Source organism: Sturnira hondurensis, unplaced genomic scaffold (assembly GCF_014824575.4).
Source record: "Sturnira hondurensis isolate 20B ecotype Veracruz unplaced genomic scaffold, ASM1482457v3 Scaffold0018728, whole genome shotgun sequence".
Classification (NCBI taxonomy): domain Eukaryota; kingdom Metazoa; phylum Chordata; class Mammalia; order Chiroptera; family Phyllostomidae; genus Sturnira; species Sturnira hondurensis.
The window spans coordinates 11,120,456-11,135,462 of record NW_028091359.1 but is presented as its reverse complement, the minus strand read 5'-3'; the positions used below and the strand labels follow the sequence as shown (position 1 = coordinate 11,135,462).

At 45.2% G+C, this 15,007-nt stretch overlaps 1 pseudogene; it reads right to left on the bottom strand.

Annotated features, from left to right (window-relative positions):
- Window positions 1–3,538: 3,538 nt before the first annotated feature.
- Window positions 3,539–5,038, bottom strand: LOC119003670 (tubulin alpha-1A chain-like; annotated as a pseudogene).
- Window positions 5,039–15,007: the final 9,969 nt, after the last annotated feature.

Here is a 15,007-nt window from a genome sequence, read left to right as displayed (position 1 = left end):
TCCTGGAGGACGATGGAGGAAAATCCACAGCCATTTTTCCTTGTTTAAAACCTGTGCTGAAAATATCCAGTCCTTTCCCTTTCCAGGAAAGTCCTGGGGAGATGAGAGTTGGTACATTCATCACTATAGAAATTTGTGCCAATGAGCAGTGTATTGATCAAAGTTCTAAGGAGGAGAGGTGCTCAAATATTTACCCAGAGCACTTCACTGAGAGGTGCCCATGGTGCTTGGAGGTGGCCACTGGCCGGCCCCGGGCACCAACAAGGCTTCCTCTATTCTAAGGGCTCATTCATTCCAGCCTGGTGCTTCCCCACACCTCCTTCCCTCTCCTCTTCCAGCGCCCTTTAGGAAGATGTTTTATGAACTGTGTGCATGAACATTTTGGTGCCTTCAGCAAGAAGGTTGTTTTCCTGAACTGGAGAGTTAGAACAGAGCTGCAGGAACCTGGCTTCTCAGCCTCAGAAATGCAGCTGCTCAGACGGTGTTGTGAGAAGAGACTGTGGGTGGAAAAGCATCACGCTGGAGACGGGCTGCTGTACGACGTCCCGGTCTTCGTCTCCTTTCCTCCTGTCTTTGGTTGAACCTTCCTTCCCCACAAACACCTATAAATATTAGTACGGCTGTGCACACGGGTACCTCCTTTTGTCCCTAATGCTAGATATGAACTTGATCAAATTATGACTGCCTCTTTTCTCTGCTTCTTATTCTACCCCGAAATAGTACAGTTTCATGCAAATGGACAAATCAGGGCTGTGACAGTAATATAAATGGGTATTGATGTATGTATTTATATTTTAATTTCTGAAGTGAGTCCATTTATAAAAGGTGTTACTTTCGGCTCATAGGCCAAGCTGACAAGCCCAAACAACCAGGATAATTTGTTGTGAATGCAGATAAAATCCTCATCACCTCTGCTGTTTTTCTAAAAATTAAGAATACATTTCTTAAAGTCTTAGAAGTAAATAGGTGTCGTGGTATGATTTATGCTGGTAATTTGCAGTAGGTAAATTCAAATGGGTCTGTTTTTAAAGTTGTAGGCAACTTAAGTTTTGTTTTGGGGGTGCTCTTATACATTTTTGGCTTTCTTGTTCACTTAAAAATAGATCTGCCTTTATTCAAAGAGCCATATTTCTATATAAAGGATAGAGTGTATTCACCTATTTTTATTCTAACTTAAGTATATCTACTATCACACACACAGAGGGTCTGCATCTTCGTCTACAGATGAATATTCTAAAATGCACATGACATGCAATATTAGATATTGTATGTATATTTGAATATATGCATATTTTCTGATTGATTCTTATAAAGCTCATTTATACATGTTTCTTCCTGGTCTCAATTAAACATATAAACATATTAAATAAACTTCTTCTGATTACAATTAGGTTCTTTTCCTTTGGAAATCTTCAGATATTGTAGTGATTGCTATCAAATTATAAGATGTAGGATTTGCTGGATTCTCAGCAAATTTATGTGTCCATTTCTGTTGAGGTTCTTATTTGTTTTGTATCCAACCTCTTGTCACACAGCAAGGGCAAAAAGTTTCTAGCATCAGAAAAATATTTCTTAAATGCTTTTTTTGGACATAAAACTTTTGTCAAAGAAAATTTTATGTAGAAGCTTAGAACCTTGGGATTGAATGGGGGAAGGGATAAGGAAAACCACAGCCCTGCCCATCTTCCCTCCCACTCCCACCGAGGAAGTCCACTCGTGGACTCTGGTGGATTCTGCAGACCTCCTAATGCTTTGTGAACTGTGGTTTCTAAACCAGGCAAAGGAGATCACGGCACGGCACACCCAGGTGATCAACCATTGGTGGTCTGCATGTAGGATCTAAGGTGGGACACAGCTTTACTGCCACCTGTGGGACCCGTAGGTGTCATTGGTAAGACATTGGTCAGGTATGAATACGAGAACATGAGCGAAGGAGGGCTAGAATATACTATGAGCTCAAGCGAAAAAGGTGAAAGAACATGTACAATGGGCAAGACAGGGTCCCCACCCCAGAACCTCAGAAGCAGTTTATTTCAGGAGACACTGGTAACATCCTTTCTAGCAGAACTAGGCCTCCAGGTCCTGCAGAAGCAAGGGAGGAAAGACTGTAAATCTACTGAGTTTCTAGAGTTTACTCAATAATGCAAACAAAAACAAACCCGCATCGGTATGTGTGGTTCAGGAACACCTACAGAGGTTGCGGAGCCAGTAATTTCTCGTCACTATTAATTAGGTGCCTCCCCCAACAGCCTCGAGTCCAGGCTGTTGATACTCACACCTTCGTTGGGGGCCGCTGGGCAGCTGCCGTGGAGGTCTTACTGAGTCTCTAACTGATCTGGTCCCCGTCGAGTCGCAAAAACAACAAACACCCAGAGGGGTAAAGATAGTCTGTGAAGGATGCATGTTCAGTATTATTAGATCTGCGGTGCTGTCAGAGAGCTGATATCATGGTTTGTGTAAAGGGGGCAAATTTGCAAATGGCATTCCAGCATATATATGAGTGGGACCCCCCCAAAACATGGAATTGTGTGTTTATTCTTACATGTTTAAATTCAGTCCCCTTCAAAGTGCTCTCCATTTGATGTAATACACCTATTGAGGCATTTTTTTCCACTGCTCAAAACAGTTTTTGAACTTATTGATTTTGATGCCTTTTAGTGCTTCTGCTGTTTTTTTGTTTCGCCTTTTCCACACGGGCCAAGATTTCCCTTTGAGGATTTTTTTCATCCAGGGAAACAAAAAATGTTGCTTGGGGCAAGATCGGGTGACTAGGGAGGCGGGGCATGGGGGTCGTGCTGTGTTTGGTCAAAAACGGCTGAACACTCAGCATGGTGTAGGCAGGCGCACCGGTCAATCACCCATTATGAAATGGGCAAACTCTTTGAAAGTCTTGAAAAAAATTCACTGAAGCCGGATACAGCCTCTCACAACAATGTCAGCTGGTACACTGATACAGATGGGTTCTTTATTTATTTATTTATGTAAACACAATGAACAATGAGTCCAATCCCAGAGAATATGACATTTTAAAATATTCTTAAAGTAGATTGTGTAAATTAGTCAATAATGAAAAAACATATAAAGTCTACTACGTTTTGTGAAGGAAAAAAAAGTTCAAATTTACGACTTGCTTTTAGCCTTTTCCATTTTTTGACAGCTTCATTGAGATATAATTTTGTATTATTTTTTAATGTTTCAATGAAAGTTGACATTCAGTATTACATTAGTTTCAGGTGTACGGCACGGTGATCAGACATTTGTGAAATTTACAAAGTGACCCGTAAGTCAGGACCCACCTGGCCCCGTACAGAGTCATGACAGTGTCATCGACTCCATTCCTTACGCTGCACTTTACGTCCCTGCGATGGTTCTGTAACTGCCAATTTGAACATCTTAATCCCTTCACCTTCTCTACCTAGTCCCCCAGCGCTCCTCCCGTCTGGCAACTATCAATTTGTTCTCTGTATCTATGAGTCTGTTTCAGTTTTGGTTTTTTGTTTACTTATTTATTTCCACTTAAGATGAGGAATAATTTATTCAAACCTATCAGAGAAATGAACTGGTTGGGTCCGTAACAAAGCGTCATGTTTTAAAGCACAGGCCAGTAATTATATATGAGTATACCCTGCTACATACAAATTAACTGATCAGACCACAACTTTTCAATGTTTAAAGCAGAATAAGCTTCCCTGTAAAAGCAGTACCGTTGTGACATTTTAACTTTAGTATTCCTCTCCTTTTTCCTCACCCTCTCCTTCAACAGAATGTACACCAACCTCCTCATAATCCTTCTCTAGGGCAGCCATGTCCTCACAGGCCTCAGAAAATTCTCCTTTCTCCATTCCCTCAGCCACGTACTGGTGGACAAAGGCACACTTGGTGTACATCAGGTCAAACTTCTGGTCCAGGCGAGCTCAGGCCTCAGCAGTAGCTGTGGTGTTGCTCAGCATGCACACGGCTCGCTGTGCTTTGGCCAGGTCTCCACCAGGCACCACAGTGGGAGGCTGGTAATTCATGCCAACTTTGAAGCCAATGGGGCACCAGTCCACAAATTGGATGGTACGCTTGGTCTTGATGGTGGCAGTGGCAGCATTGACATCTTTGGGAACTGCATCACCATGGTACAACAGGCAGCAAGCCATGTATTTACCATGGCGAGGGTCACACTTCACCATCTGGTTTGCTGGCTCAAAGCAAGCATTAGTGGTCTCTGTTACAGAAAGCTGCTCATGGTAGGCTTTCTCAGTAGAGATGACAGGGGAGTATGTGGCCAGAGGGAAAAGGATGCGGGGATAGGGCACCAGGCTGGTCTGGAATTTGGTCAGGCCAACATTCAGGGCTCCATTAAGCCTGAGGGAAGCTGTGATGGAGGACACAATTTAGCCTCTCAACCTATTCAGGTTAGTATATGTTGGGTCCTTGATATCGAGGTTTCCACAACAGATGTCATAGATGGCCTCATTGTCAACCATGAAGGCACAATCAGAGTGTTCCAGGGTGGTGTGGGTGCTGAGGATGGAGTTGTAGGGCTCCACTACAGCTGTGGAAACCTGGGGGGCTGGGTGAATGGAGAACTACAGCTTGGACTTCTTGCCATAATTGACAGAGAGATGCTGCGTCAGTGGGGAGGTGAACCGGAACCAGTTCCCCCACCAAAGCTGTGGAAAACCAAAAAGCCCTGAAGACCTGTGCACTGGTCAGCCAGTTTCCGAGTTTGGTCCAGGACGAGGTCAGTGTTCTCCTTGCCAATGGTGCAGTGTCCATGGGCATAGTTACTGGCAGCATCTTCCTTGCCTGTGATCAGCTGCTCAGGGTGGATGAGCTGGCGGTAGGTACCAGTGAGCTCTTCACCAATGACTGTGGGTTCCAGGTCTACAAACACTGCCCTGGGCACATGCTTGCCAGTGCCTGTCTCATTGAAGAAGGTGTTGAAGGAGTCATCTCCCCCCTCAGTGTCCTTGTTACTTGGCATCTGGCCATCGGGCTGGAGGCCATGTTCCAGGCAGGAGAGCTCCCAGCAGGCATTGCCAATCTGGACACCAGCCTGGCCAACGCGGGTGGAGATGTACTCCCAAATGGTTGCTGCTTTGCGGCTGCTAGGCAGATGGTGGAGAAGAAAAAGAGAAGTTGTGTTTCTTACAGCGTGACTCTTAGGCGGTTGATGTAAGAGAACCTGCCTGTTTATTTATTTTGTTTATTTAGGTTTCACCTATGAGTGAAACGATACGGTATTATTGAGATATAACTTACATCCTCTAAATTCACCTGTTTTATGTGTACAGTTCAATAAATTTTAGTATGTTCACTGAGTTATATAACCATCCCCACCATCTATCTGATTTTAGAACATTTTTATACCCCTAGAAAGAAAGCTGGTGTTGGTTTAGAGTCCCTCTCTAACTCCACCCCAGCCCTAGGCCATTACAAATCTACTTTCTGTATCTATGTGTTTGTTTTGGGGGCATTTTATGTAATTGGAATCATAGAATATGTTTTCCTTTGTGTCTAGGCTTGGTGCTTTTAAATGAGTGGAAATGGAATTACCATGATCATTTGAAATTTAACAAAAGTGGTTTAGGATTATACACAGGACTTATTTTCAAAAGAAGGTAAAGTCAGTGTTCGAAATATATAGTGTGTATAAAGGCTCTCTTGCCTTATTTATGATGCTCTGCACCATTTGATAACAAAGGAGATAAAACAGAACCTATATAAACACATATCCCATAAAGCTGCTTTGCGATGCATTTCGTAAGTTTGCAAACCACACAGCGAATAGTCTTTGTATGGAGGGAGAGTCTGTGAATGCAGCGTGTGGAACATGAAATAACTAGGAAAAATGGTATTTGCAGAAAGACCCCTAATAATTACTTCCAAACTCATTCTGAATTTGGCCTTTGCATCCCCGATAGCTTCTGTCTAGAGAAAAGGCACTTACTGTCATAAATACATTAGGAAAACCTGTGGGAAAAATCTAGACAAGGAATCAATATAGATGTGTTTAAATTACTTCACCTTCGCTTGAAGGACACTGTTCAAACCACTTGGAACAATCAGCCATCTCTGTATTTATGTGACATGCATCTGACTTGATCACCAAACACTGAAATAACATATGACAAGCTAGAGAAGTCTGGCCACCTGGAGAGACCTGTTCACCTTTCTAGAGAGGACCTGATGTCTTCACAAATACAAGTTGTCATTCCCGAAGCTTACAGAGTACCATGTATTTTAAAAGGAAACAAACGTTTAAGGCCTTCTCGAGAAAACATACTTTAGTTAAACAAAGCAGTCTGTGGAACTTAGGACAAATAGCGTTGAGAGTAACGACAGAAGAATTTATCACACCACGGTAACTTTGTAGATTCATTTGGAAATGGAAGCCTGTATAAAACTAAATGGCAAAAGAATAACGTGCCCCATTCACCAGCCTATTCAAAGTCCACTCAGCTAAGGCAGCCCTGCTTCATAGTAGCTGGGAGAGGCTCCAGATGGTGTCAAGTACCTAAGGTCCTGGCAGATATGACCCCTGTAATGACAGACCGAGAGCTTTTCCTTCGTTGCCGTGTGTTAGTTAAACATGCTGATGAAAGAGGCACCTGGGCTCTTTGGTCCATCTGCCCTAATAGTTCACCTCTGAGTTCTGTGGTTCTAACTCAGAAGGTCCACCCCTGACCCACCCAGGGCTGAGTCTGAGCCTCCAATGCTGCGTTAATTAGAGTCCACGCAACCTCACGTGAACACGGCATTTCATCTCTAAAGGCACCATTGGCAGATATTGTGCGTTTCTACTGGCTAGGGGATAGTGAGGAAAATAATTTTTTTCTTGCTACAACACATATGGTTCCACTTTCATGGTTCTGTCGGTCTCCCGGGTTAATGACATCCCACCATATGCCCAAGAGCAAAGAGTGATGGAAATGACATGCTGCTCAAACGGACTGAAACAGGCTGAATCGTGTGTCCTTGGCCATAAAATGCCATTCAAGTGACCCCATAAGCTGACATCTGCCCGCATATTGTAGACATTTGGGTCCAAGTTGCCCATTTGTTTCTTTCTGATCTAAATGTAAATATTGTACATGAAAATATTTACAAGTACAGTCTTCTTTCTTTTGGGAGGCTGGGGAGAGGCCAGGTCAACTGGGTACATGATAGCCATACATTTAAGGTTAACTCTGGTGGTACTTTCCACATGTCTTGATAAATTATGTGCTCTGCTTCAAGACAGTTAAGTCCTTGTAACTGACATATAAGCTAACGTGAATTTTTTCCCCCAAAGTTCAAAACAACTCTTTGGAAACATAATGTAATTCTCACATGTCAGTAGGCCATTAAATCAGTAACTCTGGTCTCCGTTGAACCCACTTTTATCTGACTGCGTCTCTCTACATTGGTAGTCATTCCACAGGCACTTAGATGTAATGAGGGTGGAGAGAAGTCCAGAAAAATATAGTCTCTTCCTTTTTTCTTTCAATCTTTAAAGTTGTTGATAAAAAATCTGTTAAAGTGGTATCACTGCTGTTGTCTTTTACATTTACTCAAATGTAGCGATTTCCTCCTTGACAAGCAGCAAGACAGTTATACTAGTAAAACTCCAGATTTCAAACATGTGTGTTGGGACTTTCATTGTTTGTTCACAAGAGGAATCCTGCAATGCAGGTTCCCAGTTTCTACGTTAAGCGTAATTTGCCTTTTTTAAGATCTTTCTACATTCGTCTCATTAGCATCATATGTTCAAAGAAGAAAAGGTGGCATTCAGTCACACAGAGTAAGGATGCTGAACACCAAAGCGATCTGTGAGAAAGATGTGAGCTCCCTCAGCCCCTCTGATTTCTGTCTAGACCAGAGGTGTCAAACTCATTTTTACCGGGGGCCACATCATCCTTGCGGTTGCCCTCAAAAGGTGGAATGTAACTTTAAGACTGTATAAATGTAACTACTCCTTAACAGTTAAGTGAGAGCTCGGCACTGCTGCCAGATAGAAACAAGGTGGAGGGCTGGAGTCAGCTGCGGGCCTTGTACTTGCCCCTTGTGGCCTAGACTGCCCTGTGGGGCTCCTTCCCTTGACCTGTCTTGTCCAATACAATGTCTACTAGCCAAATTCTTGGCACCTGATTGAGCTGTGGCTCTGGGCCAAGAGCCCCCCAGGGCTCTATCAGTAGGTGTCCCCTCTCTGCAGAAACATCCATGTGCCAATATCCTGGGTGTGCCCTGGCAGGCATTTGGCAGGGTGCCCGGAGTGACTTCGGCAGTTTCCTTCTTGAACCAAAGTGTCATGGCTGACTGGCTGGTTGACGTGAGTGATGCCATTTTGTTTCATATACTTTATCCCATCTTGACCGAATCAACACCATTTTATTGGTCCTGTTCTTACAGAATTGAAATCCTTCCTTTTGATCCAAGCATGAGTTTCTCGAGAGACCTTCTGAAATGTCACATGAAATGCTGTGGAACCATCACACCAGGGGTCTGTTGTGGAATAAGTCCTTTCCTCTCACCAAAAGAACTGGAATCCCCGTGAAGTTTATGAACAACTGTCTGATAAAATGAGGGAGGCTGTGCCTGCACTGATCGTCCAAGTGTTTCCATCCAAGAGTCCCTGAAGAGGACTTGTATGGCCATGAAAAACACAAGTACGGCTCTTGTGTTTGCATTCTATCTGCTCTGCAACAAGCCCGGACACACCTCAGGAAACACAGGATCTGCACCAAAGCCCCCTTCCCTCCCCAGCAACCCTTCCTTGAGTGAAAGAACACACCCTCGAATGGACGAGAAAGAAAGCGGCGGCTTTCATTCCTGACCTTTGAGGCAGTCTGTAGTGAGATGTTTTTCCCACTCAAATACTGAGCTCTTGGATCAAGTGGGGATTGGACTGCGCAAGGATTACAGGGTTTGGGAGAGCTTGGGCAGGGGTAGAAAAAGGTGAACTGAGGCAGTGGCAAAGAGACTGCTCACTGACAGGATGTGGCCAGATGTTTATCTTTCAAGCCACCAAGGGCACACACTGGCTGGGTCTGGCAGGGGCTGGCACGTTGCATTTCCCGCCTCTTGCCTCTGCCAAACCACCTTAATCCTGACATGTAGAACATTTTCTGCCTTAGCCCGGGGCCTCTCTGGAGACCCGCGGCTGAGTGGGAATGCTTCCTCTCCTAGGTCAGGCCGTCCAGACATGGCCCATCAGGGCCCTGGTCTGTCTGTCAGACTCTTTTCTATCCTCAGTTACCAGAATTCAGAGTCACGAATGAAAACACCCCAGTAGCTCTTTGGTTTTTCCGTGACCCTGCAGTCCAGGGAAAAGGACGTCTACCGCGAAGTTACACTGTGTTTGAGATGCAAATGCGATCCAGTGGGAAGCCATCCAGGGCTGGACATGTGGGGCCTTCTGTTGTCATTCAAAATCAGACTCGATCACAGGTCCTGTGACCTTGGACACATAATCTAAGCTAGTGATTCATGAAGAGGGGCGGTGTCACTGAGGTAACTGGCCAGCCTTGGGAAAGCTGCACAATGAATGAGAAAACAGAGAAGCTGAGACCATGAGTGAACAAGAAAACAGAACACCCGATTTACGGCTTAGCCCTCACAAACATACTTCATGCTCTAGGGTGTATTTCATGTTGGCCTCACCCCTGGCTTCATCTGATCTTCCCCAGCTTCATATTTCCTTTGCTTCCATTTTCAATGCAATTCTTTTTCTTTCATTTATATTGCTACATTACGTATACCTTTAAAGCCACCCTAAATCATTTTTAAAACGTGCCATAAGGGAGGGGGAAAGGAAAGGAAGAGGGGAAGAGAACTGGATGGCGTTCAGCAACGCCCATCATTTCATCGCTGCGTGCAGTGATCCTCCGAACACACGTCACCCACCTATAGTTCTGCTTCACCCCACATCCTGGTCACACGTGGATGCTAGCTAGCACAGCCCTCAGCACCATGGCCTCCCGGTTTCCTCTGACCTTCACCTCTCCTTAGAGTCTCCGTCCCTCCATTCCACCGTCTAGAGTTCAACTCTTGGGATTTTTCCATCTCTGAAATGGTAAATTCAGACACATCACTTATACCACTTAATCTTTATGCTGCTGGTAACAAAAGCTCGTTTAAACTGTAAAGAGGATTTATTGGTTTACATGATGGAAAAGCCCCATTATAGGACAGAGTTTAGGGTTAGATTGCTTCTGTGACTTGACATGGTCTTTTTGGACCCAGCTTTTCTCTGCTGCCACCCCTGCCTTCCTCGGTGGCAAACGCAGAGTGGCAAATTATGCATATTTCTGGGCTCCCCTGTGTGTGCCACACTGTCAGCAGGGGAGAGCAAGTCCCTTCCTTTAAACTTCCAGAAAGTGTCTCCTTTACTCTCACTGATGCAAACTGGGTGCCTGCTGAGCCCAGAACTAGGGACGTTGGCTTATGAATGGAGTATTATGTGCTGATTAGCAGAGGTTTAAGGCGCACATTTAAATCCCTGGGGACAGAAAAAGAATGAGCTCTACCAGTCATGTACAGGCTGCATGAGGGAGGTGTAGACACCAAAATAAAAGCTGAGGTACTTAAAAAGAGGAGGAGCATAGATGTCGGTCCAGTGACAACAGTGTTGTACATTACTTTGTAAACAGAAGTGCCCATCCTCCTATCTCTCCATTAATGTAGTCTAATACATTGGTTCTTCATCTTCCCCAGGCTCTCTAGTCTTAAGATGGCCAAGATGGTAGCCACTTGCCACGTGCACCTATTTAGATTTAAATTAGTTTAACATAAATAGAATTAAAAATTCAGTTTCTCATTCTTACTAGGCACATTTCAAATGCTCAGCAGTTGCCTGTGGCTAGTAGACATTGTAATGGACAAGAAATTGAGCCACAGCTCAATCGGGTGCCAATTATACTCATATATAATTGAGGGGGCCTTCAGATCCACCACTGAGACAGCAAATCTCCCACCATGAGATGCTGCCCCACCCTGCTCTGGGCGACATGGCCCTGGAGGCCCAGCCTGACTGAGCTCAGGGACTTCCACGCTGCCTGAGGCACCACTCCAATCGGACCAAGACACCCGCTTGCTGACGCTGTCTCCTGGACCTGGGGCTGAGACTCTGGGACCTGGGTTCATTAACCCCCCATTTACTATTGTATGTTAACTGTGTGTGATGTTATAGAGGATAAGACATTAATATAATGCCGATGTCCTATTGCATGTGAACCTAAACTTAATTAAAGCTGAGTTTGAGCAGCAGCTCTTATGACTTTTACCTCATTCCTCGCTGCTGACAAGTATAGACTCAGCTAGGGCAAACTACTTCCTCCAAATTGGAGGTGCACCCTGACTTAGAGGAAAGGCACACCCTCCTCGAGAGGTTGAGCATCCAGGGGTCGTATTGACGATGCTCATGACAATCATGAAAAATCCTATGTGGCTCTTTTGGACAGCTTGGCAGTATCAATTAGCAGGTTCCCAAAACTGATTATTGAGAAAGATACTGGCTTCCTAAATGTATGGAGGAGACTTAGGTCCATGTCCCAGCTTCACCCCCTACACGCTATGTGACCTTGGGCTGTAGGTCAGTTTGTTTGTTGTAAAATGGGGATGATTATCTCTGCCCTGACTGTCTGATGGGATGTGAGGATCAAATAAGAAATACGTGAGGTTTTCTATGTCATCCAGAGAGAACCAGATCCGGATGACAGGAAATGGGATGTGAGCTCAGTGATGTGTGAAGTACACCAACATCACACATTTCTCAACCTTGCGCATCTCGTCCTCCTTGAGGCCAGTGCCAGACGCTGATTTCTTGTTTCCTCTTAACTGGATGAGCTTCCGGTGCCTGTGCCAAGCTCTGGACCCTCTTTGCCCATTTCTACCATCTTCATTGCATGTGTCTTGAGTCTGTTCCTAGAGAATGACTCTATAAAGGGACTATTTGGTGACAGTCATCAGAAATGTTTTGTTAAAGGCTACATGATGAGCCAGGTTCAACATTAACAACTGATTATGAAGAACACCTATCAGGGCTACGTGCAACAATTGTGAGTTCTCTCTCTCTTCCCTCTGAACGTATACAGATACACACAACAAGGTAAGTGGATCTTCTTGAACAAGGTGAGCCAGCATATACTTTTGATCCCTCTTTTAAATCGCCGTACATGGGTATGGGCCTGGGTCACAGACACACAGCTGCTCTGCTCCATTGTATCAGGTCTTATAACAAACATACATCGTTCTACAACTCCCTACAAAAGAATCTCACCCCCATCCTCTTATTAGGACCATATTTAAAAATTGGGGTGGGGTTACATGATATATTTTTTAAAAATAAAGTCCTATGTAATCCTAAATATTACTGTTACATAGGAATGGCAATATTTTATTCATATCATGCAGGTAAAGCCCAGATATGTGCTGTTCTGCACCTCACCATGTCAAATGCGGCAGGGGCCCCAGCAGACCTGCTGGCCTTCCACATAGAGACAAGAAGCCCAGCTTGGCACAGGGGGTGGAGAAAGGAGAAGGCTCCACCCACTCCCATTGGAACTGAGGTGCTGGGGCCACACAAGTCAGGGGGCCAAGGCCCCTCCGTTCGCAAGGTGAGAGCTGCCTCCACGGGTGTAAGTGATTTATGCGCTGGGAAGGCAGGGATGAAAAGCGAGAGGCGCAGCTCTGGGATTTCACGTCTAGACGGGGCGGTGTCCAAGGAAACCCGTGTTCGCCTCCAATGCATCTGTGAATGCTTTGGCAAATGTTCTATTTTTCACCCTGTGAGGAAAATGCAGAGTTTTGTTTTGGCCTGTGACAAAATCCCTAACTCGAGGTCGCTGTTGAATGAGTAGGTCTGGACTGTGTGGAGTTCCCACCTCAAGCCCTGTGGCTCATTTCTGATTTCCATCCTACTGGGCAAGAGCTGAAGGGGCCCGATGAGGGGAACAGGGTTAAAAGAGGAATGTGTTGGGTACTCTGAACTATGTAATTCTGTCTGAAAACTCGGCAAAGATGCGCGCCCTTGCGTGCCCTCCACGCTCCAGGTCCTTGCCTGCAGCAAGTGGAGAATCAAGGACACAAGGCTTCCTCACCTCTCCTCCCCCCTCACCTGTCCTCCTGGGCTCCGCCTTGCGCCTTGTCCAGGCACTCTTATTAGTCACTTTAGGGATTTGACTAAATCTTTATTATGTCTTTAACAGTCCTGACTGGAGAATCCAAGTTTTGAGAGCAGGACATTATTATTATTTTTTTCCATGCAAGAGGGAGGAAAAAAAGTGTGTAGTCTAAGTGAAGAAACCTGAGGAGCCACGTTCAAGTGTTTTCTTCTCTTCCTCTGGAGCCCCCGTGTCTTCCTCCGCAGGCAGCAAGTAATGCCGCGATGATGGGGCCAAAACTATTTAAAAACATTTTAAAGTTACCACCAAAAAGAGAAAACGGTACATTTACACTCGTCTTTCTCCACTTAATGGCCTTACCAGAGATGCCTTGTCCCCCTTGGGCCATAAATTGAGACATCACTCAACAGTTGTCCTGGCAGATTTCCCCCAAAAAGGCCACTTATGAAGTGACTAATCGCATTGGAGGCTAATTTACTGAACATTTAAAGCCACTGGGGTAGGGGGTGTGGGAATGAGGAGACTATGAACCTGGGGTAGCATCCGTTATGTCCCCAGGCTGAAGGCTGAGCTCCGGCTCATCCCTGTATCCTGTCCAAGAGAAAAGGCCTTTTTTTCTTTCTTTTTCCCTTTCCCATCTAACTGCAGGAATCACTTCTCAGTGGGGCAGAGTCAACCTGTGAGGAGTGTTATGCTAAGACAGTCAAAGCGGTGGTCTTCCTAGTCTGGAATGGACATTAACTTCTCGCTGGGCAGCTTTAGTCGGAGTACTGGGGCACACTCAAGGTCAGAGAGGAAATGAAGATTATAAGTGTAACGTAATATTCATTTTCCCGAATTTGGATAACCCGGCAACTCCAATCATGGAGACCTCGGTTCCGAACCCTGCAGAGCACCTCCTCCCATTTCAGAGCTCTCCTTCTGAGCCCCGTCCTTCCCCTGGTGCTTTCTTCTCTCAGAGAGGAGCTTGGTTAGAGGAAAAGCTATTAACATTCATGTTCCCCCTGGAAGTTTATGTCATAAAGTAATGAGCCTGACCCTCTTTGGAAGACGGGAGCAGGCAGCGGACTTTCAAGAGAGGTGTGGACATCACCCCCATCCTCTCCAGGACCAAGTAGTAATGGATGGCTGGCATCCTGCCATAGGCTTGCTCCCTGCCTTCTTGTGCCCAAACACTCTCTTTCTTGGTGCTGTTTAGGGTCCATGGCAGTTATACCAGAATCCAAATATGATTTTGGAAACCTGGGAGTGCTTATTTGTTGAGTATGGACATAGAAACTTTCTTTCCCCTCTTGTCAAACTCTTGGAAATACAGGATGGGGGGATATCTGTGGACAACTCTAGACTCCAAGTAATGTGAAAGAAAAGGAACTCAGTCAGAGAGAGCATCGCCGAGGAGGCCTGCCGTGCACCTGCAATGTGTGACTGGTACCGGTTGAGATCCAGCCTCCTAGAACAGAAGTAAAGCCATTCCCATCACAGGATGACTCAGCAAACCTATGACACCCTCTCTTTGGTAATGGGCCTCTCTGTCCCTTCTTGCCGCTGGGTGTTCTGTTTGGGTTGAAGGAGAGTGCGGCGTGTTCTGTGAGTGAATTCCAGCTACAGAGACGGGAGAAAAGAAGTGGGGTGTGGGGGGAGTGGGAACAGCTAATGTGCCAGCGTGTCTGTGAGTGTGAAGTCACGTACTGGGGTGTTTTGCTGCCAAGGAGAGTTAGAGCATGCAGATGCCTTTATGCAGAAGTGACCACATTATGCAAGACAGCATAACAAAACTCTGTGCTGGTGTTAAAAGGTTCTTTGAGTTTGAAGTTCCTATAACCTGACTAATCCCAAGTGAAAAAAATTTCATAAGTGTGTCTGAAGCAATTGATTGTCTGAGCAACACAACCTCTGTTTACCTCCCTGGATTAAAG